At 32.8% G+C, this 26,878-nt stretch overlaps 1 protein-coding gene and 1 long non-coding RNA gene across 9 annotated transcripts in view; one reads left to right on the plus strand and one right to left on the minus strand.

Annotated features, from left to right (window-relative positions):
* Nucleotides 1–26,878, minus strand: part of LOC129221970 (cordon-bleu protein-like 1) — a 373,733-nt gene that overhangs the window by 185,806 nt on the left and 161,049 nt on the right. Inside the window, exon 1 of one of the 8 annotated variants that reach the window (XM_054856376.1) lies at nt 26,257–26,379. The exons of the other annotated variants lie outside the window; for them this stretch is intronic. The gene's annotated coding sequence lies outside the window, so the exon portion shown is untranslated. Of the gene's footprint in view, nt 1–26,256; nt 26,380–26,878 lie in introns of those variants that run through there. 8 annotated transcript variants of the gene reach the window in all.
* The window catches only part of LOC129221973 (uncharacterized), a 152,754-nt gene that overhangs the window by 29,031 nt on the left and 96,845 nt on the right, over nt 1–26,878 (plus strand). The window lies entirely within an intron of this gene.

A 26,878-nucleotide genomic window follows, 5' to 3' on the forward strand; every position in this document is an offset into this window, starting at 1 on the left:
TTTTAAGTTTTCTTTCCTTAAGGCAACTGATCTCTTTTACAACGTATCAATAACATTAAAATTTTCACAATATCGAACAACTGGTTAGTGAAATAAAAGTGGATCAACTTCAGAAATGAAATATGCAGGTAAAAAAATACCTTCTAAATTTAGCGACAGATTATGAGACGAAACATTGCAAAAAGGTATGACGTAAAACTTTATCTCTTCCATTCAGGTGATAGAAGATTGTGAGAACAAAGAAAAAAAATATTAACAATAAGTAACACCGAAAGAGAGAATATATTACCAACCTGATAATGATTATTATATGATTAAAAAAGTTAAGCTCGAACTTGTTATGTTAACCATGTTTCCCGTGATTTTTCAGTGACAAACATAGAAAATGACTAGCGCGAGTAACAAAATGATACGTAACTCATTATTCACCATTTTCAAGATAAAAGTTTTCTAATCCGAGCTTTTATTCAGAAATGTAAGAGATAGCAAAAAGCTCTGCAAAATATTTTTTAAAGCACTTAAAATCCATAAAAAAATTTAAATTAAATTAAAAAAATTAAAATAAAATGGTTAATAGAAAAGAGTATTTTTATCAAGGTTTGACTTTTTATAGATTTTAAATAAGTAAAAACGCTGTACACTGCGTGATAAAAAGTTTATTTCTTTCGAAGGGTAGAGTAACTAAAGGAATTCAAATACAGAAAATCAAATTTTTTGTAGAAATACTATTGCAGGAATAAGCCAATTAAGCTAAAAAGGATATAATTAAAAAAATATGTATGTTTTTTTTCTTTAATAATTTAGTGACTGGTCTGCTTTTGCGATTGCTAATTTTGAAAAGGGAAGGGCTTGGGGTGCAAACAAACTGAACAGACATCTGACGTAAATGGCATGCATAAAATTTAACTTACTATAAATTAAGATTTTAATGTTAGCAAAAATGAATCATTCTCTTGAGATTATTAAAGAATTAAAATCCCAATTGTTAAACCAATTATAGTACATATAGTCTTTGCTTATTGTAATACATTTGTGCAAAAACTATTTATTTCAATTCTTGTAATCTTAACAAATAATAAAGCTGAAAATCTGTGTATCTGGATCTCTGTCTGTTACGCGCATAGCGCCTAAAACACTTGGCCGATTTTCATGAAATTTGGCACAAAATGAGTTCGTAGCATAGAGGTAAGCACCTCGAAGCGATTTTTCGAAAATTCAATTTTGTTCTTTTTCTATTCCAATTTTAAGAACATTTTATCGAGCAAATTATCATAACGTGGACGAGCAAATTACCATAACGCAGACGAGCAAATTACCATAACAGGGGCGAACAAAGCAAATTGGCGAGAAATTCATCATCCATTATTTGTAAATGTACAGATGAACCAAATGACCTTTAATTTTCTACTACGGGCAAAACCGTGCGGGTACCACTAGTAGATTCCATAAAATAAGTGCTAAAACTTTGATTATGGTTATGACACATCGAATGATCTGAACGATAACCAATCACTATTATTCACATTCAGTACTTGCCACCTAGTTAAAATCATTGGATTTTTATAGCGACTTTTAAAGTAGCGCAATATATTTTTTTTAATACGCACAAATTTCTACATACCTTCATAAGTCTGATCGGTGGTTTTTTGACTGTCCAATATCAAAGAATAATGACAGCAGAAAATGCCCGCGTGTCACTGAAAGAAAATGCGCCGAATCGCTCTAGGACAGTAGGATTAAAGTACCGGTCATCCATTTCACCAAATTGTTCGGTCCGGACTGCAGAAGATTTGATTCTGCTCCATCGTTTCGAGTGTATGAAGTTCCTCCCACCCCTCTAGGGCGATCATTCGGGCCAAACCTTACGGTCGAGTTTTATTGTCTTTGGAACAGTTCCGAGCTAAGACTCAAAGAGATGGAAGAGACCCAGATCGAAGAATAGAATGGGGATAATGGGTCATTCAGTAGTTATATTTTTGGTGGCAAATATTAAATGAAAATGAAATTTTTTAAAAGTTTTTCTTGAAAAAGAATGCGTGAAGAAATCTCTTTGTGCCAGTTATCATTTCAACATCGGAAATGGGTTTTATCGGATTTTTCGAAGTCGAGACTCTTTTAGTAACACAACGCAATCCATGATCAATTGATATAATGACGCTTGAACGAGTGATAACTACAGTTATGTGGCCAAAATATTATTTTCAGAATTTCCAACTTAATATAATCACGCTGTTACAGGGCAATGTAAACTATCTTCATCAGCACTGCAAATCTAAGCAGTTCATTATAATTCACACCTGGTTATCCAAATTGAAATCGATTGAGTTTAAAAGCTGAAAGTAATAGTAGAATATATTTTGTGATCAAATAAAATGCTAATCAAAGCAGGGAAGAAAATCAATGATTTAAACATTTTCCCGTATAATCACTTAATAGTAAAATTCAAGTACACTAACTAGAATTAATCTTGCATAACAATTGGACTACTGTGGTAATATTTTTACTCCCTCTGAAGTAGAGGTCTATTTATTAGCCAAATATCTCAAACTTTTATGACTTCCGTTAAGAGTTCATGAGTATAACAACGACAAGAACTTATGTTATAACTGCAGGAATGTACCCCTCAACACTAGTTCCTTCAAAGTGTACACCAAACAGTGTACTGATTATGTTCGGTTTGTGCTTGCCAACGAATCGAACTACCAAAATTAGCCCTAGAACTACATGCAATATACTGACAGCCCAGTCATGACATCCAGAGACCGTAGTTTCGTTCTTATTAGAACTCTTCAGTCTGGAATACTGACTGATCTAACTGGTGGCAGATGTTTTCTTATTGAAGCTGAGAGTGCCGACAAACTGGTAGCTAAAGTAAATTTAGCTCACCAGCGAGAGTCGACAGACATGGTTCGGTTCAACTTGTAAATTGAAGGCAAAGCTTGTGTATTAAGGAGTAGTTATCGCCTCTAAGCCAGGGCTAAGGCAGAACTGCATGCAACCGACAGTCCTTAGAACACCTAGTCTGGGTTATGACACCCAGATACTGACCGTTGTTTCGTACTTGTTATGAACTCATCTGCATTGATGTTCCCATCATTTTTTCTGAGGGTATACTCCCAGTAATCCATTACGCACAATATGAGTACGCGTTCATTTACATAATATGTCATATTACGAATTTTTTTTTTAACTTGAGGGTACACGCTGTATGTCTAAAATATGTTTGAGAGTATACGGCGTATATATAGTATACCCTATGGGAACACTACTGCTCATCTGTCTGGAACAGACGATAACCGAGCTGGAGGAAGATGTCATCCATGGCTGCGGACTCTTGCTGTTGAACTAAATTTAATTTAGCTACCAGTTTGTTGGCACTCTCTGCTTCAATCAGAGGATATTTGCCTCCAGCTAGGTTAGTTACTATTTCAGACTTATGAGTCCATAACACGGACGAAACTGCAGTCTCTGGGTGTCATAACGGGGCTGTCGGTACACTGCATGCAAACTAAATCAATCCATGGAATTTTTAAGAATTTATTCAAGCACAATTGTTATGCCTATTTACGCATGACACAAATAAATCAGCGAACACGGGGAAATTAATCAGCAAACTATTCAATTTCAACGAAATTACTTAGCGGATTGAAATACATCTACAATGACACAGTGAATAGAAATAAAGAAGCAATGCGTTAAGTTCTCAAGCAAAAAATATGTTTGCGACAACATCTAACGACTAAAGTTGTGTAAATAATTATCAACAAACATCAAGAGAAATGATTTCACTCACACACAATCTTTTTTTTTTTTTTTGGTTACATCACACCTCAGAGAAAAGAAAACTTAGTATCTGTTTTTCATATTTTTCTTCGCCTCCTGAATGATGAAAGCGAAATCGTCAAAAGAGCATTTCCCCTTTCTTCTTCTCGATGTTTACAATCTGGCCATAAATCAGAAAAGGCGGTTCATCTTCGAAAGGTCTCTGGAATTCGCGATTGTATTTTATCACTTGTCTCCCCGCCGTCAATAAACGACACGATACCCCATTCTACTTCTGCACGTATTGTGTTCCGAAGGTATGCTTAGTGTTTGTTTTTCTCTTGACACGAAATTATCTCTCCAAGAAAATATTTCTGAGTGATAGAGGACGAGAGTTGCAGTTAGTGTGAGGTTTTGTCAAAAAATTGTGAAACTAAAGTATTTCATTTCCGCTTTAAAAACTGCAAGAGTGAATAGCATGTACATCAGCGGTTCCCAACCTTTTTGGGAGCCATCGACCCTCTCAAGAAATAGACTGACACCAATCGACTCCCCCCCCCTCTTTTTTTTGTCATTGAAAAAACCATAACTTGTTGCTTGTGCTTGTTGGAAATACAAATGACAAACGTCAATTCAAAGTAAAATCTATATAATAAAGCAAATTTGTCCAATCTCTCTTAAACTAAAAAATAAAATAATAATAACAAAAGTACTTATTTTAGGATTTTCAAAAAAAAAAAAGAAAAGTTTATAAATTTAGCAATGAATGGTGAAATTGTAACTTAAGGTTAAACCAAGGTGTGGGGAGGAATTTTCTGAACTTTAATTTGTTTCTCTTTTAGCTTGTAATTCCTTGTCCCCTCTTTTAAACATACATCGCCTCCCTATCACCCGTCACCAGGGGCGGATTCAGGGGAGGGTCAAAGGGTCAGCTGACCCCCCTGTGACAAGAATTCAAGGATTTTATTATGATTATTATTAAACTTCAATTTATTATATCTGAAATCAATGATAACCTTTTTTTTTCTTTGCTTGGTTCTGTTCGGTATTTCTTCTCAGCGCATTATAATTCAAAGGACTGACTGGGTTCGTTTAGTGGGCTATTGCTGTTTTGAGTTTTTTGTTGATTTTCAAAAGAACAATCATCTTTAATGAGCTTAACTTTTTTTCAGAGCACCCTTTTACCTTAAACCACATGTGTGTGTGTGTTGTGCCGGCTTTTTCCAGCTATTTTTTGCTGAAATCTCATAATGTGACCAGCCTGTATTCCTAAAGAAATATCACTTATGATGAAAACGCACAACACAGGCTGCTTCGTTGGAAAAACTAAGGGAGAGGGGGTGCGCCAAGCGCCATCATCTTTGGGGAGCACCCCTGCTTAACTGTTATAACGCTGGTCATTGAAACTTGACCCCCTTTCAAAAAGGAATCCGCCCCGGCCCGTCACGAATTTATCGCCTCCTTGAGGAGCCTTGCCGAATTGCCCCTTTGGGGGCGATTGCTCCCAGGTTGGGAACCACTGACATACATCATTAACATGTGATCTTGGGTGATTCCACCGTCACGTGTGAGACAAATTAGACTGCATTTTTTCTAACATTTTTAAACATATATAAATTGTGGAATAAAAGTTATAAATATATTCATTTAGTGAAAGCACAGAGGATGCCGGTTAATTGAATCAGTGGTTAATTGAATCAACCGCTTCAATGAATCAAATCGTCAAAAACAACAGAATTCAGCTTTACTGAATGAGCCACTTTTTGGAATCAAAACTGTTTAGAACATATGTGATTCATATAGGCGGCGGCCATTGTACTAGACTTGCGTCTGTGCATATATTATTCAGTTCTTTTTTAAACGAAGTTTGCCTGTCCCCGTTTCTACTAGTAATCAATTTTTAGGGTTAGTTTTGGAAAGAAACTAATAGTGGGTCATTCAACAGAAAAATCATACATTTTGCCCTGAGAGGGGCAGCTCTATATTAATTTTAAAAGTATGTGCCCTGATTTTTAAAATGTAATAAACGAAAATATTTTGCCTAAGAAAAAAACCATACATGCATAAGTTTTTAGACCAAAAAAAAAAAAAAAAAAAGAAGAAGAAGAAAAGTTAATTACACGTTTCGAAATGAAATCTAGAGCTGTTACGTGCTGGACAATATGTTTGCTTTTCCATGAATGTCTTTCTTATTAATACGACAAGATATAAAATAATAGAAATATAACTGAAAGTAAGGAAAATAATTTTGAAGGGAAAGGAATACGTAACAACTTAACAATGTACAAACACGAAAGTACAATAAAAAATATTAAAACTAAGCATTTCAAGAGAAAAAAGAAAATTATTAGAGATAGATGATTTGGTAGTGGTTATGTCTCTGGAAAAAAAAAATTCTTTCTCTCCCCTCCGTCTCCAGAAAAGAGCACATTTGAAATTACTACAAAAAAAAAAAAAAAAAAAAAAGCGGGAAAAGGGGGATATCACCAAAAAAAAAAAAAAAATGCTATGTTCCATCATTTTCCTTCCTTAGCTTCCAAAATTTTGCCTAAGTTCAGCTTTGATTCAAATGAGTACGTTTTGTTTATTTAATTTCTTTAATACTTTAACTAAAGAAAATTAAATAAACGTTTTATGAACGTTCAAAATTTCTTCTAGCATTGAAAATCAATGTAAATTACAACTCGTTTCAAAACTTGCTTCTTTGCAATGCAATGTTAAAAGGGAGAAAAATGTGTTCTGGTTCTGATATAGCGAATTGAATTGAATTTGAATGAGATTGAACAATTTTATTTGTAATTTTCATTACTAAAATTATAGTTTATGAGTTTTACTTTTTTTCATATTAATCACATTTTTTTTTCTCTTTAAATTTCTATTATTCTGATAGCATAGCCAAATTGGTATTACTTCTCTGTTAAAAATTAACTAAAAGATAAGTATTTCATTAAAAACCCATGACTGGTGTTCAACCGTTTAAACCAAAGTCAGAATGCGTTATTTTATTGCTATTAAATATCCACTTATATTTCGCATTCTTAGTATTAATTAAAAAACGTTTTACTAAAACAATTTAAAAAAAATAGCATTCAGTTAATTGATATTAATCAGTTTCAGTGATGCATTAAATATTTTTAGTTTAAAAGCATAAAAATAATTAGACTTAAGAGTTCAAATAACTAAAACCTAAACTAGCTACATCTAATCCTCGAAATACAGTTCATTTTTGTCACTTTGGCAAAAATGAAATTTTGCCAAGCTGGTTTTTGCAAGATTTTTCCCACTCTTGGCAAAAACCGGCCAACCCCACGTAGATGCGAGTTTCAATGTTTCACAGCAACAACACGCCCATTGTAAGAAAGCTGCATTTAAACTGAAAGAAATATTCAGCAGATAACGCTTGCAGAAGAGAACTTCTAATGCTGGGATAAATTGCTGGATAAACGCTCAACAGAAAATTTCGAAGTATTTCGTGTTACAGAGAGAAGTTTCTTTGAATTATCACCAACCCTTACAAAGTGTTACTTTTCCAATCAACAAGGAGTATTTTCATGAAGTTACCGCCCTATAGCCAACCCAGCCGTAGGTGGGGTCTGGTCTTTGGGGGACCGGGCCCGTCCCTATGCCGGTCCCAAGCCCGGGTAAATGGGGAGGGTTTTACGATGGTGTAGCATCCACGTATGTAAAACGACCACTCTTTACTTGCGTTTGAGCAGATTTGTATCTGCCCAATGGCTATCGAGTGGAACAGTGAGTAGGCAATGGGCACCACGGGAGTCAGGTCCGTACCTGGATCCACGGTGTCTAGAGTCGTAAGTGGTTTAGTTCTCGTTCCCTTACGGGTAAGGGGGCCCCGGCCGAAAGGTCCGTTCTCTGGAAGCCCTAGATGGCATAGCAGAGCGGGGTTCCCTGTTTCGTACCGCCCTATAGCCAGGGCTAAGGCAGAAATACGTGAAATACACCACCAGCTCAGTCATTAAGTATATTTATTTTACTAAAGTAATGGAAATGAATACGAAGAAGACAATTAGCTCACTGAAATAAATTGCCTATATATTTCTTATAAAATGTTTTTTATATATAACTTTCGTTTTAATTGGAATGATAAATTCCTCATCAACAAGCATAAAAAAGGCTATAAAATGAAAGCAATTTGTTGAAAAGCAATGAAAGTTTTATATATTGTTGAATAGAAGAAAATGCCGCGCAAATCAACGGTGGAAAACAACAATTAGTTTTCAAAGCAGTATAAACAATGATATCCCTAACCTAACTCGTGTTAATAATGTATTATTGAAAACATTTATCGGTAAGATGTGGGTGTAGGTGATTACCTCAACAGCCAACTCACCTTCAGAAACTTGGAACGAAATACTAATAATAATAATAAGTAGAAAAAAAATGAAATAGCATAAAACAAATGAGGTAGTGAGAAGCAAAGGGATGCAAGTGGCAAAATTAAAAATTTGAAGATAACCAGTACAAATGGTAGGTGAACCTCTTCTCTGTCTTGGGGCAAGAGATTGTACTAGTAGCCCTGGTAGGTGCTGATGTAAAACATGATTTAGAAAGTTTTTTAATAAAAGCCTACATATGATCTGATCTTCAAACGCGCTTTACTCGAAACTTAAAATAGTCCACTTGCATCTCTTTGCTTCTCACTGTCTCAAATGTAACATTCAACGCAATGCAAGAAATAGCAACTGCTGAAAGGAGCCTATTTTGAAGTATGTTATCAACGTGCTAGATAATCATGTGTAGTGTAGTTATGCAAATTTCTTACTGCAGAACTGCTTTCAAATTTCACTGCGAGGCAATGGCATAGCAAAAAATTTCTCAAAGGGGTGTCCAGCCTAAAAATAGCTGACTCTAATACTTGGGAACGTAAACAGAAGCAATAATTTAAAATTAATTCCGCATGATATAAACACTAAATCGATTAAACGATGAAAAAAAAAGTATTTTAAACAGAAAGGAATTATATTTTAGTTTTCGTTTTGGAGTTTACTTTTGAGTTTCAAGGAAGGGGTCCGGACCCGGGGACTCCTTCCCCAGCTCCTCCTCCTAAGTCACTGCTGCGAGATTATACATGCAAATGTTGTTGCTATAACCTTTCTTATTCTTTAGTTATTCTGATCTATTTATTTTGTGAGATAGAGTGCTGTACAATCTGACCACCTAAATTATGAAAAGGCAAACATCCGGTTTATGGGTGGAAATGGACGCATGTTTTAATTTACAGGGCTGGTAGTTTGTTCGTTACAGATGTGCGCTTTTGCCTTTTCATCATTTAGACGCAGTTTTGTAAAAATGACAATTTGTTCACGGAAATTTCTTTTAAAAATCTAAACTATACTCGATCAATATTCTCTATACAGAAATTGATTTATAATATTACATCAGAATTTTGCTTTTACATTTACGGACGAAATTAAAACATTTTATTTTATTTTCATTGTTTCCACGGAAACAATTCTTGTTTTCCCTCATTTTATTTCAGGGAATGCAATAAATTAATAAGTTCCTAGTGACATTTTAAAATGCGTGCATCAAATTCCCATCGCTCTATTCCTTTCTTCCCTGCTAGATTCTTTCAAATGGAATCGTCTTAACTTGGTTGATTGCCAAATTACATATAATTCGTGGTCAAACTGTATAGGTGATTGAAGAGCAAATGTTTATTTTAAAATATCCAAACAAGCTTCAAAACGTGACGCATTTGCTTGTACATATCTCCTCCACGAGTAAAACATTTCATCTACAATCAAGCTTACATCCAAGAGCACTCAACGCGTTCAGATCAAGTCAACAGGCAGTCGAACGCAGTTTCAGAGCGTGTTGACAGAAATTACGAGCTCTTCTGCATTCCTTGAGTTATGAGCCATCTTCATAACCCCTACGAGGCAGAGCTAACAGCGAAATGAGGCAGTTATGGAAACGCTGGGAATAATGCACGGCACATATAAAACAGTAAGAAGCACCACCGAATCATATTTCATAGCCCGCTTGCCCATTTTATTCCAGGCATAAACTACATTCCAGAACAAAAGTTATGCCCCCTCTCCTCTCTCCAACAGGCGATTCCGAGAAAACCCTTAACCCCAACAAACACGATAGTTTCGGTTAGCTTCTGATATAGAAATGCTCCACACAGAATATATAGTCACAATATACGACAGGGATAGAAGCAGGTGGTAATAAATTCTTTCTCCTGTTTGCAGAAAATTCATTCAAGTAAAAACCAAAACAAAAAAAGGGGGCTCAGAGAGAGAGAGAGATATATATATACGAATAAATCCTCATGTCTTGATATTTTTCCATCCCTCTTGGAACACTTTCACTTTTCCAACGCTTTTATAAAAGATTGGACAGTTTTTATTATTCTCTTCCATCTTTCTTTTTATTTGAACGCACCCTGCAAAATGTTGTTTTCGAGCGTTTTATAAAATTGGTCCGGGCAGTTCTAAGATCGCTAGTTTTATCTTCTAGTAATATTTTTGAAAATATTTTTAGTTTTTTCCGTTCGCTTATACAATTGATCAAGCATTCCTTCGTATGAAATGGCCGAGGCAAAGTTATTAAATAATGGAAGAGGATAATGCATTTTTAAAAAGATTGTTGATTTTATTTGAAAGGATACGTCATGATTAGAGACGTACCGAGTACTCGGTAACTACTCGGTACTCGGCCTACTCGGCCAATTTGCCGAGTACTCGGTACTCGGCCAAATTCTGATCAGATACTCGGTCAATACCGAGTAGTTGCAAAAAATTGAATATTGTCCAAGACAGATACTAAAATTTATAAAAAAAAAAGAGCAAGCATTATATTCTGCAATCATTTACAATTAAAATTTATAAGTCAAATTTAAATTTTGAGAATAATGAAGTTTGTAATGCTTCAATGGAATAAATCTTGATTTTAATGTCCCCAAAGTTAATAAAACTTATTTATTAAAAATTACGCAAAAAAAGTAAGTATAGAAAATATGGAATTTTTATATTAAAAATGGATTTTTGCTACAAACAAAAATTAGTTATAAAAAATGTAAAAATACCTTTGCTTAAAAAATAAAACAACGTTAAAAGTAGTGATGTTCCGGATATCCGTATCCGTATCCGTATCCGCGGATATCCGAGGGAAAATAAAGATCTGTATCCGGATCCGTATCCGTTACTTTTTGACGGATCTTAAACGGATCTTTTTTATTCTAAAAATTTTTAAATATTTGAATAAAAGACTATTACATTCCGTTTCAATTAGGTTGTATTCCCTATTTAAATTATAAGGTATCATTTCCGAGGCCAATTTGTACCCCCTTTGCAAAAAGGAAGGGGAAATAAGTTTTAAAAGTGTGTATCAGTGTGTCTTTTTGTGGCACCGTAGCTCCTAAACAGATGAACCGATTTTGATAGTTCATTTTTCGTTCGAAAGGTGACTTGATCGAAAGTGTTCTTAGCTTGGCCTCGTTTTTGTAGAACTTTAATTACCGGAGATATTAATTAAAAACCGATTTAACGGTTTTCACAATTATGGTAGTAAAAATTTACCCGTACGTTAAAAATGAATAACGAACAACGAACTGAATAATTTAACGAAATGAATAATTGAAAGAACGAAGTTTTCTGCGTTTGATATTTATTTGGAACTTTCAACTTATATACAGTAGGAGCTATAATCTTGTTAAGTAAATTTTATATGCAATTCTAAGCCTTTATACGCGTGATTGGTAGCGATTTCATAGTCGGAAGATAAGGATAAAAAGCTCAATGATTTAAAATTTTTACCTGCTGTCAGCTCATATTTCTTAACAAATGTGTGTTCTGACCTGCGAAATTCATCTTAATATGAGGTCGGCTCTCTGGGACACGTTTTGTTTTTTTAATTTTTAATTTACTATTAGTTTTTGTTATTGATTTGGGGTTTCTGTTATTCTTTATTTTTGTTTTTCTCGGCATCCTTTTAAAAAAAAGTGAGAATAAATTCTCTATTTACTGTTTGTAAAGGTGTTCCCGGCTCTGTATTTCGTCGGTCGGAGAAGTTTGGTGGAATGGGTCAGCGCTGCATTTATGCTGAAATAAAATGGGAAAAATTATTTCTAGTCTGTCCAGTAGCAACTTTACACTCTTGCTCCTGTATCCTACATCTACCGAGTAAGCTAGAAATAATTTTTCACATTCCATCTAAGCATTAATGCAGCGCTGACCCATTCCATCCAACTCTCCCTCAATTTTAACGAAGATTTCTTTAAAGGGAAATCATAGTCTTGATTATATCTTTGCCGTAGTTGACATTTTTTGAAAAACTGCCATTATTCTGACGGGAATACCTTCCGTAACAAATTTTACACTTGGATAGTTGAATTGAAAAAAAAAAATTTAAGATCCGTATCCGTATCCGCGGATCTTGACACAAATGATCCGGATCCGGATCCGTATCCGCGGATCTACTTTTTTAACGATCCGGCACATCACTAGTTAAAAGTACAGTGCAGGAACTCTGCAGACACGTGTTTTGGTATTACAAGGAATTCCTTTTTCAATGCACAAAATGGGGGCTCGTAGATTTAAAGGCATCCGACAAAAGTCGCATTTTTTTGTTGAATGTCTTTACATTCTTTAGCTCACATGTTATGCACTGAAAACGACGTCCCTTGTAACGGGGGGGGGGGGGGCAGAAATACGGTGTCTGGAGTGTTCCTGCACATTTGTTTTATCTGATTTTAAAAATTATTTATGTTTGGCAGATTAGAACTATAATTGATTGGTATACAGTGAAACCCCTCCTGACGGACACCCCTCAAAGGCGGACACCCCTCTTATGCGGACAATTTTTAATTCCCCAGTTCCAATGCAAATAACATTATTAAACCCCTGTCCTGCGGACACCTCTATATTGCAGAAAAAAAATTTGTCCTGTTAGTGTCCCCATTATAGGGATTTTACTGTAATTTGTTTTAATTCCAACTTGATTAATCATACCTTTTATTTATTTATTTTTAATTTTAAAAATTATTTTTTTGTAAAATTTTTGACACAAACAAAATTGTATATATATAATGCGTAATTAAATTTCAGCAGGAATTTAGCTTTAAAAACTATTATATGGACAAGGAGGTTTATACTACTATTCCAATAAGTTCAAAATTCATCACATGTGTGTCTGTGGTTCTTCTTAAAACATAATTGGTACTTGGAACTCGGCCAAGTAGTGAAAGGCCGAGTACTCGGTAACTCGGTACTCGGCCGAGTAATAAAAGGCCGAGTACTCGGTACTCCGCTACTCGGCCAAAGTACTACTCGGTACGTCTCTAGTCATGATGACCAATTTACTACCCAAAACGAAAAGATTTTTATTTCTTTACTTTAACTCCAAAAGAGGCTATGATACACGAGTGTTCATAGAAGTAAATATTGTATTCTTTCAAACTATTTGATTGTCATTATTTTAAATCTTTTTCATACATCATTACAACTACATTCACTTTTTATCCATTAAATGTGTTTATGTATTTAATGGTACATATTTTTCTTTTCAAAAATGCTGTCATTTTTATTAAATAAGGCAAGAAATAACTTTTTTCGAGTACACGAATTTGCATCTTAGAAGTTACCAATTGAAATAATTAAAACATAATTATTAAGCAAATAAAAATGAAAATCCTGAATGAGATAGCTTTATTAAATGACCGGATAAAAAGTATTTACTTTTTATCCGGTCATTTAATATATTTTACTACTCAAGGAATAACATGAACCCTTATGTAACAGTAGTTATTAGTCACCTTTCTTATTTGCAGGTAAAGAGAACAGTACTGCCCTAGGCTAGTTAAGGGCAGTTAACTGCCAATCTTTCATTTTATTTATTTACTAGCTGCGTTGCCCGGCTTTGCCCGGTCTACTTTGAAAACAAAAATTTTGTCAAGTGACGTAAATTCAACAATCAGGCATAATAAAAGAAAAAAAAAACCATCATGCAAATTTCCCCTCCAAACAATGACGACAGATATTAAAATACTTTTAAGACATTAAAACAAAATGAGATAGATGGATTTAAAACGCGTAACCATGGAAACACAAAATAAAATAAGTTTAAGACTTGAAAATAAGAAAGATGGAAATAAACCATGGATTCAAAAAGCGTTACCGTAGAAACGCAAAATAAAATGGTTAAAAACTTGAACAGAGAACAGATTTTTGACCTTCATTTAATTCGCTTGTAACTTTTTTCTAATGGAGATAGAGGATTAAACTTTCGACTATCGGTCGAGTTAGATCTGGAGTAAAATTCGGGCTAAAAATGCAAATAACTCCCGTGAAACAAATTGCGTAGAACGCGGGAAATTCTACTCTTTCCAACGATGTGTAATATTAATATGTACAAGTAATTTGTCACTCCCACACTCGGGAATTTACGTGAAAATTGGGCCTAAATTGGAACAAAAAAAGAATTATTCATCGATTTTTTTTCAAACTGGCCTGCAAACCTTCTCAGAGCTTAAAGGAACAAATTGTGAAAATTTCAGCGAAATCGGCCGGGTAGTTCTCGAGTTTTGCGAGTTCAAACACACAGACGCTTTTGGGGGACTTTATTTTACACCATGTAGATATTTATTTATTATTACTATTTTTTTTTTCACATTTTTGTCATCAGTTGCATGTTATATTCATTATACAAGCTTGCTTATTTGGTTTACGCTGAAAAGAAAAATCGCGAAAAAAACGTCATACTCCAACATTTGCATATTGTTAGAATTGAAAACAAAACGCACTTCAAATATCTCAAAAACTCATTTATGCACTGCAGATACTGCCATTTACCTGCTTACAGTAGAATAGTTAACATTAAGAATAGTATAATCTAGTGTAGTAGTAATAATAATGTAGTGTAGTGGTGGCATAGTGTAGTAAGAGCTTACTTTCTACACAAAGACGTTTAGAAGCCCTATAGTCCCCACTAACTTATTTTTTTCGCGCAAATCATTTTGCCTAAAATGATAACATTTGCATAAAATTTTAAAAAAGTGCAGGAGCTCAGTTCCCGTGAGCTCCTTGCAAATTAAACACTGAGTGTAGTAAATAAATTTAGTGTAGATGAAGAAATGAAAGATTCGCACGATGAAAAGAAGAAAGAAGAATGTGAGTTAGATGTTTATTCTGAATATATATATTTTTTTTTTCTGTTCAGTTGTGTCTGCTCTGCTATAACTACTGTTAAACATTTCACAAACTAAAATTGGGGTGGATCTTCAACTAAACAAAATATATTTAAACTAAGCTTTCCTCTAAACACATTGCATAAGACATAAGATCCATCCACGTATAGTTTCCTTGTCAAACCTCACGTACACAATAATGCTGAATTTTATATTGTACTAAGAAGGATGAACATTGCCCGAAACAAGCTTAGAATAACATAATGAATTTCAAAGGCATCTAGAATTTAAGGAATTTAATATTTATGATATGTGGATATGAAATTCTTGACTTCAGAGAAATACGTATGTAATCTTTAATGACAAATAGCGTGTTTTCCCTTTTCAAGCTCTTCTCTCATTTGCTCGTTTAGAAAACATACGAAAATGGTTTAAATTTAAGCAATGGAGTACTTATGGTCAAGAATTAATACAATAAAATATTCCCTGGTTCGCGGGCTTACAGCTGCTTACCTTACCTTACATTACCTTTGCAATATAAAATTTTCAAAGGTAAAATGAAATTGATTTAAAATAAATTTATAATATATACGTAACAGCAATTAAATTTTATCGTTTTCAAAAAATACTTCATAATGTGCCCGATACTTCGACTGTAACTTTTTTTAACAAATCGTATTCCACGCAGGTTTTAAGTACAAACATAATTTGATATTATAAATAACGTATTATAAACGCTAAAACGAGTAATAAATCAGTTCTCAGATTACACCTTATGTAACTTGCGAACGGGATATTTCATAATTTCTCTTGAATTTAACTCAGCTTTCTTCAAACAAAAATATATCTGCCAAAAAAAAAAAAAAAAGTTCAAAGTCTTTATTTTATCCAGTTCTAAAAATAATTTATTCACAAAACATCAATCGCAAAAACGTTCTCCCTAAAATTTGCAATTACAAAAAAGAAATTCTCAAAATGTGTAGCTACAATCAAATAAGAAACAGTTTGCAAATTTCTAATGTTTTCACTAGTCAAAAAGTTCCAATCAAAGTAATATTTTGTCAAAAAATTCACATTTTATGTTGATTCGCCTGCTTACTTTTCTTATTAGAATGTCATCTTTTTGAAATGAGAATTATAGTTTTGAGTAAAATTAAAATTCACAAAAAATAAAAAAAAAAATAATAATAGTGAAAAAAAAAGTGAAAAAAGAGAAAGAAAGAAAGAAAAGAAAATATTTCTGAAATACTCCTGAAGTCAAAGTTAACAGGCTATAAATGTTCGAAAACTCAATAGTTGGACCTAAACTTATTTTTATAGCCCGCTGTAACAAAATAATTTTTCCGTTACCATTGAATAAAACTTTAATTGGACACAATCATGCACTAATTGGCAATATAATCAAGTAGCTGGGTTGAGCCTATCTAATTTGGATTGCTTCTGTCAAAACATAAATCTACTTCTTTACGCGCTAATTGCAAGTTATTAAAAAGCTCTCACACCAGCTGTCTACGTTAAATTCTTATAAGTAGAAAAGAAATTCACAGAACCCAACTAATGATTGTTATCGAACATAAACGGTGTAAGAATAGTAAGATCGATAAAATAAAAAAAAATCTAGATCTTTTTTATAAAAATAAATATCTCATCTACTTAGCTCAATAAATTACCTACTCCTAACTTCTTTCACTCCATTACATTTTGATCGTCGATATTCACTTCAATTATCTTCTAAAGATGCGGAGGGGGAAATATAAATTCTAGCTTGTTTCGAAAATAAGTCATTTCCTCTTTTTTTTTTCTTTTCCTTTTCTCTCTCCTTTCCATATTAAATGCTCGAGCACTTCCCATCCATTTAAGACTGCTCTTATTCGCACTCCGAAATGGATGTTAATAGGTTTCAACATCCTCTTTTGGGACGAAGCCACGTGGCCCTTGTCATTGACAATGGGTGCAAGAAAGATCATTCATTTCGTCTGGAGTGTGGGGGTAGAGAATCGGAACACAACGCATCTCCCTCCTCTCAGGCAGACGAGTCTTTTCATCCATCGAGCATCATTTGAATTCGACCCTCCCGAATTTCCGTTTCAGTTATTTTTTAAATGGCTCATGACAAGGAAGATGAAATTTCTTTCGTTATTTTTGTATGCTTAAGCGTTCACAATCGAAACAAATTTTGTGCACCTTTATTTTTTTGTGATCAACCCCCCACCCCCTTAAAAAAAAAAGACACGTTAAAGACTAAGCTATTTCAAATTGTCACTTTTGTGCATAGAGCCACTCCAAAACACTGAAAAAAGAATTGTTGAAAGCTTGCATTTAAATTCTATTGAAAATTGAATACGATATAGTGTATAACAATAATTCACATCTAAAACACTCAGCACTGCGTTTGAAAAATATAAAAAAGCTTGCATTTTTTAAAAATAAAATATATATCTGTGTCTGGGAGGTAAAAAGCGCACTATGTCAAAATAAAAAAAAAAAAAAACTTTTCAATAGAAATGTTTAAATCTCTTTTTCGTGAATATTTGTTCATTGGATTGTCATTTTTGAGGTAGTATGTAATACGAAAAAGTGTTTCGCATAATCTTTGAACTTTTGACTTTCAACATTTTATGATACATAGCAGTTTTTGAAATGTAAGTAAGTTCGAAATTCACTTAGAGCCCTTTACGTTCCATGTACAGATATTTCACAATCAGTTATGCAAAGGTAATAATATTACTATACAAGGTCGTAGGCAAAGAAGATTTTAAAAGTTCAAACACAACCCCAAAAGTTCAACACGAAAATTTCTTTTATGTTTAAAATTATAAATTATTTTTAAATAAAAAAAAACAACCGCCTTCAAAAATAAAATTAAAAAAATTAAAAAAAAGAAAGAAAAACACACACACAGGAACTAATAAGCAAAAAATAATTGGTCACATTTGCATACGATTTCCTATCCAAACCTATAAATCAAATTTATTTTACAATTCCGGTACAAAAATCAACTAAACTAAACACCCAATTATAATATAAATACTGATTTTAATTACTAAGATACGACAAATTATTTTAATACCAAAATAATTATATACGATAACTTAATTTTTAATCACTTTTTGAAGTCGGTGCCGCCAATAAACTACTACCTAATCTCTAACAGTGTCGCTCAGCATTCAAACTCACACACACACACACGAGCTGGCTACCAGATTTTTATACTATAACCTCAATACCAGCATAAATCATAAAATGTTCTTTTCCAATACATGCGAATGACAGATATTTACAAAATAACAAAGCAAAATAATTGAAACTAAATACATTGAAGCATTTCCCTGTATCTTTTTATAATTAACTTAACCACAGCGACAGATTTAAAGTTCATGGATTTAATCAGCAGCATAAGAAACATGATTAATAGCTCTTGTGAATAGATTCTCACGAGAAGAAATTGAATATTAAGTTTAAGAACGTTTTAGCTAGGACGGAAAATCGTTTTTTAAAATCAATACTGATTACACGTGCAAACGTTATAACATTGCAATCGGCAAAACAAGAGATTAGGGGGATGCTTGATTTTGAACCCTCTACAACGCAGCGGTACTGAGTCTATTTTTTTCAACCGCACGACAAACACAAAATAAGTATTTCACGCGTACCCCAACAAAAATGGCGGAGAACGAAATTTAATGCGGATTTTTTTGTTAATGTTTATGAATTCATCTAGAAAACGATCCTTTTGAAGAATGGACAAATATGCAAAGACATTTTCACTGTAAGGTGCGCTTTAAAGATCTTTGCATTGAACAAAATTAGTAATCAAACGATATTATTTGTTGACTTAACGAACTAATACCATTGACGAACTTGGCCATTGAAATGCAGTGCGTCTAGATGCAATAAAAATGCTTCACTGGTAATGAAATTTTAGTAAATTATTAAAAAGTGGATTTGAGTCACAATCAATTTGTTTGGTGCAAGTACTCTTAATTGCTTAGCGATGTGCGCTTTTTTAAATACTAAAAGTGCACTTAAAAATTTAAATAATAAAAGCGCATTAAATCAGTTAATAATTCTTTATTAACTGAGCAGTCTAACAAAAATTTTTGAAAAAGTTAGCAAATTTTACATGTTTATAAGGCTCTTAAAGAGTTTGTAGTAAGGATTGCCTCGGGAACTCATCTAAGGCGCATAAGGTTGGTGAAGTCTTTGCAGTAAGATTAGAAATTCATCGGTTTAGATTTGAAAAAAAAAAAAAAAAATGCATTCAAAGCATTTCAAAAGCTTTGCATACACGCAAATTCCAATTCACTAACTAAGCAAAAAAAACAAAATTTGAAAAGTTTTAATGGAGTGTAAATATGTATTTAATGGGTTCATGAATTTCATAGTAATTAAGCTGAATCTAAAACGCCGCCATTTCCCCCCAAAAGAACATTCCCGGATTATATGGGAAATTCCTGCACCAGATTTCTACCGTCCATTTTTTCGACACTGGAACAGCTAACAAAAGGGTGCATTAAAGCAGTGTTATGACACTCGGGCAAGCTCGGGAATATTCGAACAGGCTCGTTAAGGAAACGCCTCATTACAGCCTTCGTGCTATCATTAGCAGGACCAATTAGTAGCGCTGACAGCTTTTGTCACATTTAAAGCTGTTGAGAATCGCTATTACAGCGCGGTGCAAAATATTATTAGACTATTAAATGCGTCAGCTTTTCTGTTTTAAACTACTGGCGTAAAGCCAGAAGCGAGATTCATGGCAATGATGTAGAAAAATAGGAAATATTATTGGGATTAAATTTTTCCTTTTATTTCACAAGTGCACTGAAACAAAAAATTCCAATTAGTAATAATAATGAAATCGGCAACCCTTTTCTAGATTTCTAAAACGTACAAGTCGTTTAGTTCGTAATATTAAGATCGTAAGAAAGCTAATTAAAACTCATCTCTTCAAGTCGACAAAAAACCGAAGGAAGCGGTGGAAAAAAGAAAATCCGTAGTTTAGGCACAAAAGTGTCAGTTTGAAGAAAAAAAAAGCTGAACTCCACGTGGGTTGAAAACTGCTGTACTAAGAACAAGCAGAGTAAGAGTTTGATACGTAAATGAGTATGGTATTAAATGCCATTAAAATACTTTAAGGGGAAAGATAACAATAATTGAGACGAATGATAGACAACTACCAATGATTTAATAGTAAAAAAAAATAAAGGAAAAAAAAATAAATATATTCTAGAAATAAAGAAATAAATGACCAGATTAAAGATGGCAAAAGCTAAAATAATTTTTAACTTTAAAAAAAATAGAAATACTTGAAGGATGCAAAAGGATTGTAATATCAAAGTGAGTGTGCAAGTTTGTAACTTGAAGTTACAAATAAAACGACGTACAAACATGATCTGCGCTATTTACCGTTAGTAGTGTTCGAAATTATTCAAAAATCACTGATCCCAGGATTCTTGAACGTTTTATTTATATTTCTATGGTCTTACCCACACCGATATGCTTTATGGAAGTTTTACCGGTTTTTCCAATTCAGTATACAAATGGAACGCATCCACCTTCAGAAGAATTCAGAAGCGCAGTCCCCCTTCTCCCCCTCCCCCAACCGGAAAAAAATGAAATAAATTTTGTTTGGTGCGGTTGTAGCTGTTGAGGCACTTGAGCGATATAACACAAAACAAACAAAACAAAAGAAAGATTCAAAACTCGGTGAAATACGCACCTTTTAGCAGTTTAAATGCAATGTCAAACTTCCAGACATCCGGATCTAAACACTGCCACACTTGCTACATTCGACTAAATAATTATACAAATCACAAATATCGAAGTTTATCACCAACTAACTCGTTAGGAGGAGAAAGAGGGGGGAAAAAAAGATTTCGGAACCAATGCCTTTTGGAAAGTCGCCTTCTGATTTTATTTTTATTGTTTAAAACATCTACTTGTCTTTTTCCTTTATTATCACAGGCATTTGTCTCGGAAAATAAGCAGATAAGGGAAATGGGAGTCAATGTTATCTTCCCAACATTTTTCTTCCGCTAACTTTGATCATTACAGGCATTAAATTTCATACAATTTTCGATATCTTCGTTTCAATCGAATGATAATTTTCTTTTTGTCAATGACTACCACTCCAGAACTTCTTCAGATAAGATTACACTGTAATTAGCTTTTCCAAAAGAGTACACAAGCTACTGATGAGTAATTGAAGAACGCACCATTTTAATTAGGGAAAGATAAATTATTAACAAATCATATATAATAATGAACTTTTACCAGGCCGAGTCAAAAGTCTTGCGATATCTGATCATAGCCGCAAAAAAAGTTCTTTGTGCATCAACGCCACCTAGTGGGGCTATGATCTGACCACATGTATACATTTTCTCAACATTCTGTTAACGTATGTTTTTGTGCGAGAATAGCTCAAGATCACCAATGAAAAAGCCAGTATTTATGCTTGCATATCACACAAAGCATTGAGCTCTGACGTCTGACGACTCAATGTATTGCGTGACGTGAACGTACCGTAATAAAAATAGCAATCAAACAAAATTAGAGAACTTTAACGTTAAGAGCTCCAGTTAAGCCATAACGGTGACTACGCAATGCGAAACGTACATAGTGCTAAAGGTGAAGATTCGATAGATCACAGCACTGAAAAACGGTGGTATAAATAACATTAAGGATAAATATTTATTTTAGCGATGATCACGGTCCGACAAATACCAGGCGAAAGGTCAATCGGGCGACTAAAAAATGTTTGGCAACTAGTTGCTTCAGACCACGAAAAAATCTATGTAAGCCTTAAGGCTAACAGTCTTAAAAAATGCGAAAAATCGACCGAAATTTTGATTTTCCATTTTTTTTTCCTTATATTAATCTTTGAACTATGGATTATTCATAGCAAAAAAAAAAAAAAATCAATTCGGACCCTTTTTACAGAAGTTATAAGCTGTTCTGTCAGTTAGATAGGATACATTTTGTGAACGAATGTTTCATTTAAATGCAAATATCTCGTAATCGTAAAATTTCAATTTATGAGTATCTTTCAAATGCTGCCTGCAGATCAGGATTTGTTTAATTACTTTGAGTTTTTTTAGATTGATAATGAGATACAAATTGAAAAACATTAGGGAGCAAATTTTCAAAACCATCAATTCCTTTTTTTTTTTTTTTTTTTTTTTTTTTAATAAAGCTTAAATCATAATTTTATCGACTTTTTTTCAGAAAAGATCGAAATTTTAACAAAAAATTTGTTTTGACACCTTTTGAACAAAATATTGTGGTTAATGAAATTTTGCTTCCCAAGTTTTCTTTAAATATGCATTTAGAAAAATAGAGAAAATCAAGTTAAAAAAAAATTGGTGCTCATGGAGTGTATTTTGTGGTTCAAATATTTATGATTAAAAAATATAATATCCTCTGTATTTTAAAAAAAATTCAGAATTTTTCGACAACACTTTACATATTACTTCCTCTCATAAAGGTCTAACACTCATAAAAATTTCAGAACTATATCTTAAAATTAAAATTTAAAAAAAAAAATGATTTTCTTGCTCCATTGTAACTTTAAGAAATCATTTGGCTGGCACCTACAAAATTTACCTGGAGCCTGACATTTCAGTTTTAGTCGGACTCTAGTTAAGATCATAATAATAATAATAATCATAACAAAATGTTATCGCTGGGTATGCAACAATGGTCTAAGCCGATAAAACACAATGGGCACTGGGCAGTACTTCGAATAGTAGTATTCTAATTTATTACTAAAGAAATCGAAACTTTTAACTCATCCCAGTAGACTATAAAATTACGATACATTTGCAAATTGCATTTCGGAGAAAACTTAAGTCTGATCTTTAACAGTTTACTTAAGTGTTTGCTGAAGTAATTAATTAAGGCAAGCAAAAAAGTTTCGGGCTTGCTATAGCATTAACCAATAAAAAACTGGGAGAAAAAAAAAATCTGCATTGGAATACAAAAGTCACATCCAAAGATTCTGAATAATATTTTAATGTCTAATACATCGCAATCCTAGAAAAGTATTACTAATTTGCAATTAATAAAATCCTCTTGATATTTCTGGAGACTAAAAAAAAAAGTTTCAAATTATCCTTTCAACACCAGTATTAACAGTCTAGACATAAAACATAACAGCACGCCCAAGTCTTGATTAAGCGCACGCAGTCATTCGAAAGAATGATTCTTTTCATCTTCGGGAACAAAAAAGAAAAATGTGGCTTTTAATTCTGAGCTTTTAAAAAAAAGAAAACGAAATTTTGAAAAGTAAAAAAAAAAAAAAAAATCCACGAAAGAAATAAAAAAAGAAAGAAAAAAGAAAAGAAACGAACATGTAAAGTGGGATGAAGAAATCGATATTTTTTTTATCGGGGAAGGAAAGGAAATTCATGTAAGCTGTATTGCTACGGGAAAAAAAATACTTTCACAAAAAAAGTTGAATCAAAAAGCTACATTTAAGCTGAAGTAGATTATTGAATTTAAAATGTAACATAAGTTTAAACAAAACTTTAAGAGACTTTTTTTTTTTTTTTTATTCGCAGATTTCGTATTATGGTGCAGTAAGAGCAGAAATTCATGAGCAAGCATGCAGAAACAAAGGAACAGAATTGAGCTAGTTCGCACTTTGACAGTCAGCAGTATGATTCAGTATGCGTTAACAGTTCTAGCTTCTAAGAGTGAAATTCCTATACATTGAAATGTATTTTTTAAATGTGTGTTGTTGGTGGTGTGAATTTTTTAAATTGCGTGGCATTTCAGTTAAATTTATAAAAGGAATAAACATAAAAAATGTTTTGTAGTTCTAAAAAACTATTTCTATAAGTTAAGTTTGGGCCACACTAAAAAGGATGAAATAAAATAAGTATGCTTTCTTGATTACAACACTCAAAAGTTCCAGTAAATCTTCATACTTACGTTTACTCTAAAGCAGTCAAAAATACATAAACAAACAAAAAAAAAAAAAAATTCGAGAAGAAATATAGGCGGTATAGTAAAAGCTATCCATACAAAGCAGTACACCGCCTATTTCTTATTTAAAAATTTTAATTTTATAAGCTGCTTCAGAATTAACCTTAATATATAAGAATGTTTAAAGATGAATTAACTTCTGAGTGTTGTAGTTAAATCATTTTCTTTTATTTTATTTCATACTTTTTAGTGCGAACCAAACTTACAGAAATAGGGTTTAGAATTTAAAAACAATTTTTATATTTTATTACTTGACTTCGCCATTGCCTCACCAATTTTTTCGTTTTGAAATTTATTTGAGGTGAAACGTTTTGAAATTTAAAACATTTACCTGCTACCTATCCTTATTAACAAACGAGTTGATATGCGCATCACATGATTTTTTTTTATACCAGTTTAATGATAATAGTGCACTAGAGTTTGGAGTAAGCAAGGAAACACTTTAAATATTTTCACCCCTAGTTCGCCACGATTTACAAACTAGGCCGATTTTTTGTTTAAGATTATAATTACTACTTAGATAGTAAGTATTATAATTTTCCGTTGATTTTGACAGCAATTAAAACACAGATAAGATCAGTTTTTAAAAACTCTTTAAAAAAAGAAACTTTAAACCCAAATGTCAAACCTTATTCCGGGGTATGAACATTAAACCTTTCATTGAAATACTTAAAAATTGACCAAGAAATTTCCTATATTAAAAATAAATAAAACTATAGTCACGTTCATGAGCTATAACTTTAACTAATTTGTTTGATTAAACCTTTAAACTATTCATCGGTTTAAAACTTTTAACTACTGATTCGATTAGAAACCCTTATTATTTTTTTATCACGTAATTGAGTTTAGAAGACAAAAGCAGTCTGAGTATCGAATTTGATTGCATTCAGACCAGCAGGGGGAAAAAAAGATATTTCAACGAAAAACGATTCAGGGGCCACCAACAGATAATAAAGGCTATTTCAAAGGTCAATGTGAACCAATTAACGGAAAGGAATATCTCAAAGGACTTAATCTACTCGTTACAAGTAAAATAAGTTATAAGTAATTAAAAATTATTTTAGTTTTGGCAGAAAATTATTATTATTTATTTTATTTATTTATTTATTTGTTTTTGCATCTTTCATTCTTAAATATTGCACGTCCTTGTCGTTCTGTGAAACTTTTCTTTTAAAATTTCTAAAAGCTTCTCAAAGTCATAAGAAAGAAAGTTACAATGTCCACCATTAACACAATCAAACGAAAAAATCGGATACGATTTTTAAAACATTTAGACATTTTGTCTCGCAAAGTAATCATACTTTCATCTCCTCAAACGTCTAGCAGTAGAGAGTTATGTCATGCATGTGGAGGTGTACTTAATTACATTTTTATTTAATTTTTAACATGTAAGCAAAGCGACTCCAGCGAAAAAAAAAGGCAAAAATGTTTGTAAAAAAGCAGCTGTGTTTCATGCCTGTTTAAATTAGAATACTAGGTAAATGGGAGGGGGAAAGTTATCATTTAGTTTATCTTTTCTCTAGATCTAGAAAATGAAACAGAGGTTAATATTGCAACTAATATTCAGTAGTACAAACCAGGGAGTTAAAGTTTTAAAAAATCTGATCTTAAGAATATGAGCCAGATCTTAATCCAAATCGGGTTTTCCGTCATTCATTTTTAAGAGACTTGGAAGAACTTCAGTTATTGATTTATTTATACTTAAAAATATAACTTAACTTGATATTGGTGCTCTTAAAAATATTGAATAACATTATATTAAATGTGATGTAGAACAAATTTCAATGCAAATTGTTATGATTTTAACCAAATGTAGAGTGCAAAGTAGCACATTATAAATACAGAAAATTATAGGAAAATGACACATAGAACTACCCTTATAGTAGAAACAAACTTAACCGTACCGTTTCACACACACACACACACACACAAAGCATCGTGAAGGCTACGCAGATCTTAATCATAGTGTTACGCCGCTGCCAGGTTCATCTTGCCCCTACTGATAGTTCCTAGACAAACCTGCAATTTTCTTTTCTTTTTCTAAGAAGCTTAAACAACTTTTCCTTTTTGCCCCCACGGCTATTTTCTGGAGCAGTGCAGAATTGGCAGACAATGTAATGAATTTTAAAACAAAGATTTTTGAAATAATGCTTTGCAGAAAAATGCTATACAGTCAAGTCTCTATAAGTCGAAGCCTAAAACTCGAATATTGTAGCTCTAAGTTTCCCCGAATAATTTTATACTACACATGAAAATGAGTTTGAAATACAACTAAAACGACGACTTTCTAATGACAAAGGCAAAAACAACAACAATGTTACCAATTGAAAATAATAATAACAACAATAGCTTACGCGAAATGTTTAGGCTTTCTGAAAATCCATGTATGTGAGGTTTAATCCGTCCGTTTCGGGTTTGATACTTTTGCAGCGCACTTGAAAAATCTGTTTGTCTGTGATTCAATTCATACACGAAGTGCGTGCTGGATTGTGACGGCAATAGGAAAGCGAATCCTCCCGTCCAGGAAGATTCGTTTGAACAGCTTTGTTTAGCTCCCACAAAGTCTCCATTTTCGATTATTTATTGAAAACCAAAAATCGCATTCCTTCCTGCTTCTTTTGTTTTTGAAACTGCCAAATACACGAAAAGAAAAAAAGAACATCAATTAAAACTCATTGAGGAAAGCGCGCAGCAGTGTTAGAAATGGTAGAGGGAAAATGTCTGTATCTTTTTCTTTGGTTTCATGAAATTCGTGACTTTAAAAAATTTGTGAGCCCCTGTTAAGTGCAACATTTTGAATCTGCCAGAAAGGAGGGAGAACACGTTTCATTTACACAAAACTGTCAAATATTTGCCGTTTTAGTGGATTTATTTTTTCTTTTTGTGTGTATATATATATATATATATATATATATATATATATATATATATATATATATATATATATATATCGCCTCCTCAGAGCAACAATAGGAT

Source organism: Uloborus diversus, chromosome 5 (assembly GCF_026930045.1).
Source record: "Uloborus diversus isolate 005 chromosome 5, Udiv.v.3.1, whole genome shotgun sequence".
Lineage (NCBI taxonomy): Eukaryota > Metazoa > Arthropoda > Arachnida > Araneae > Uloboridae > Uloborus > Uloborus diversus.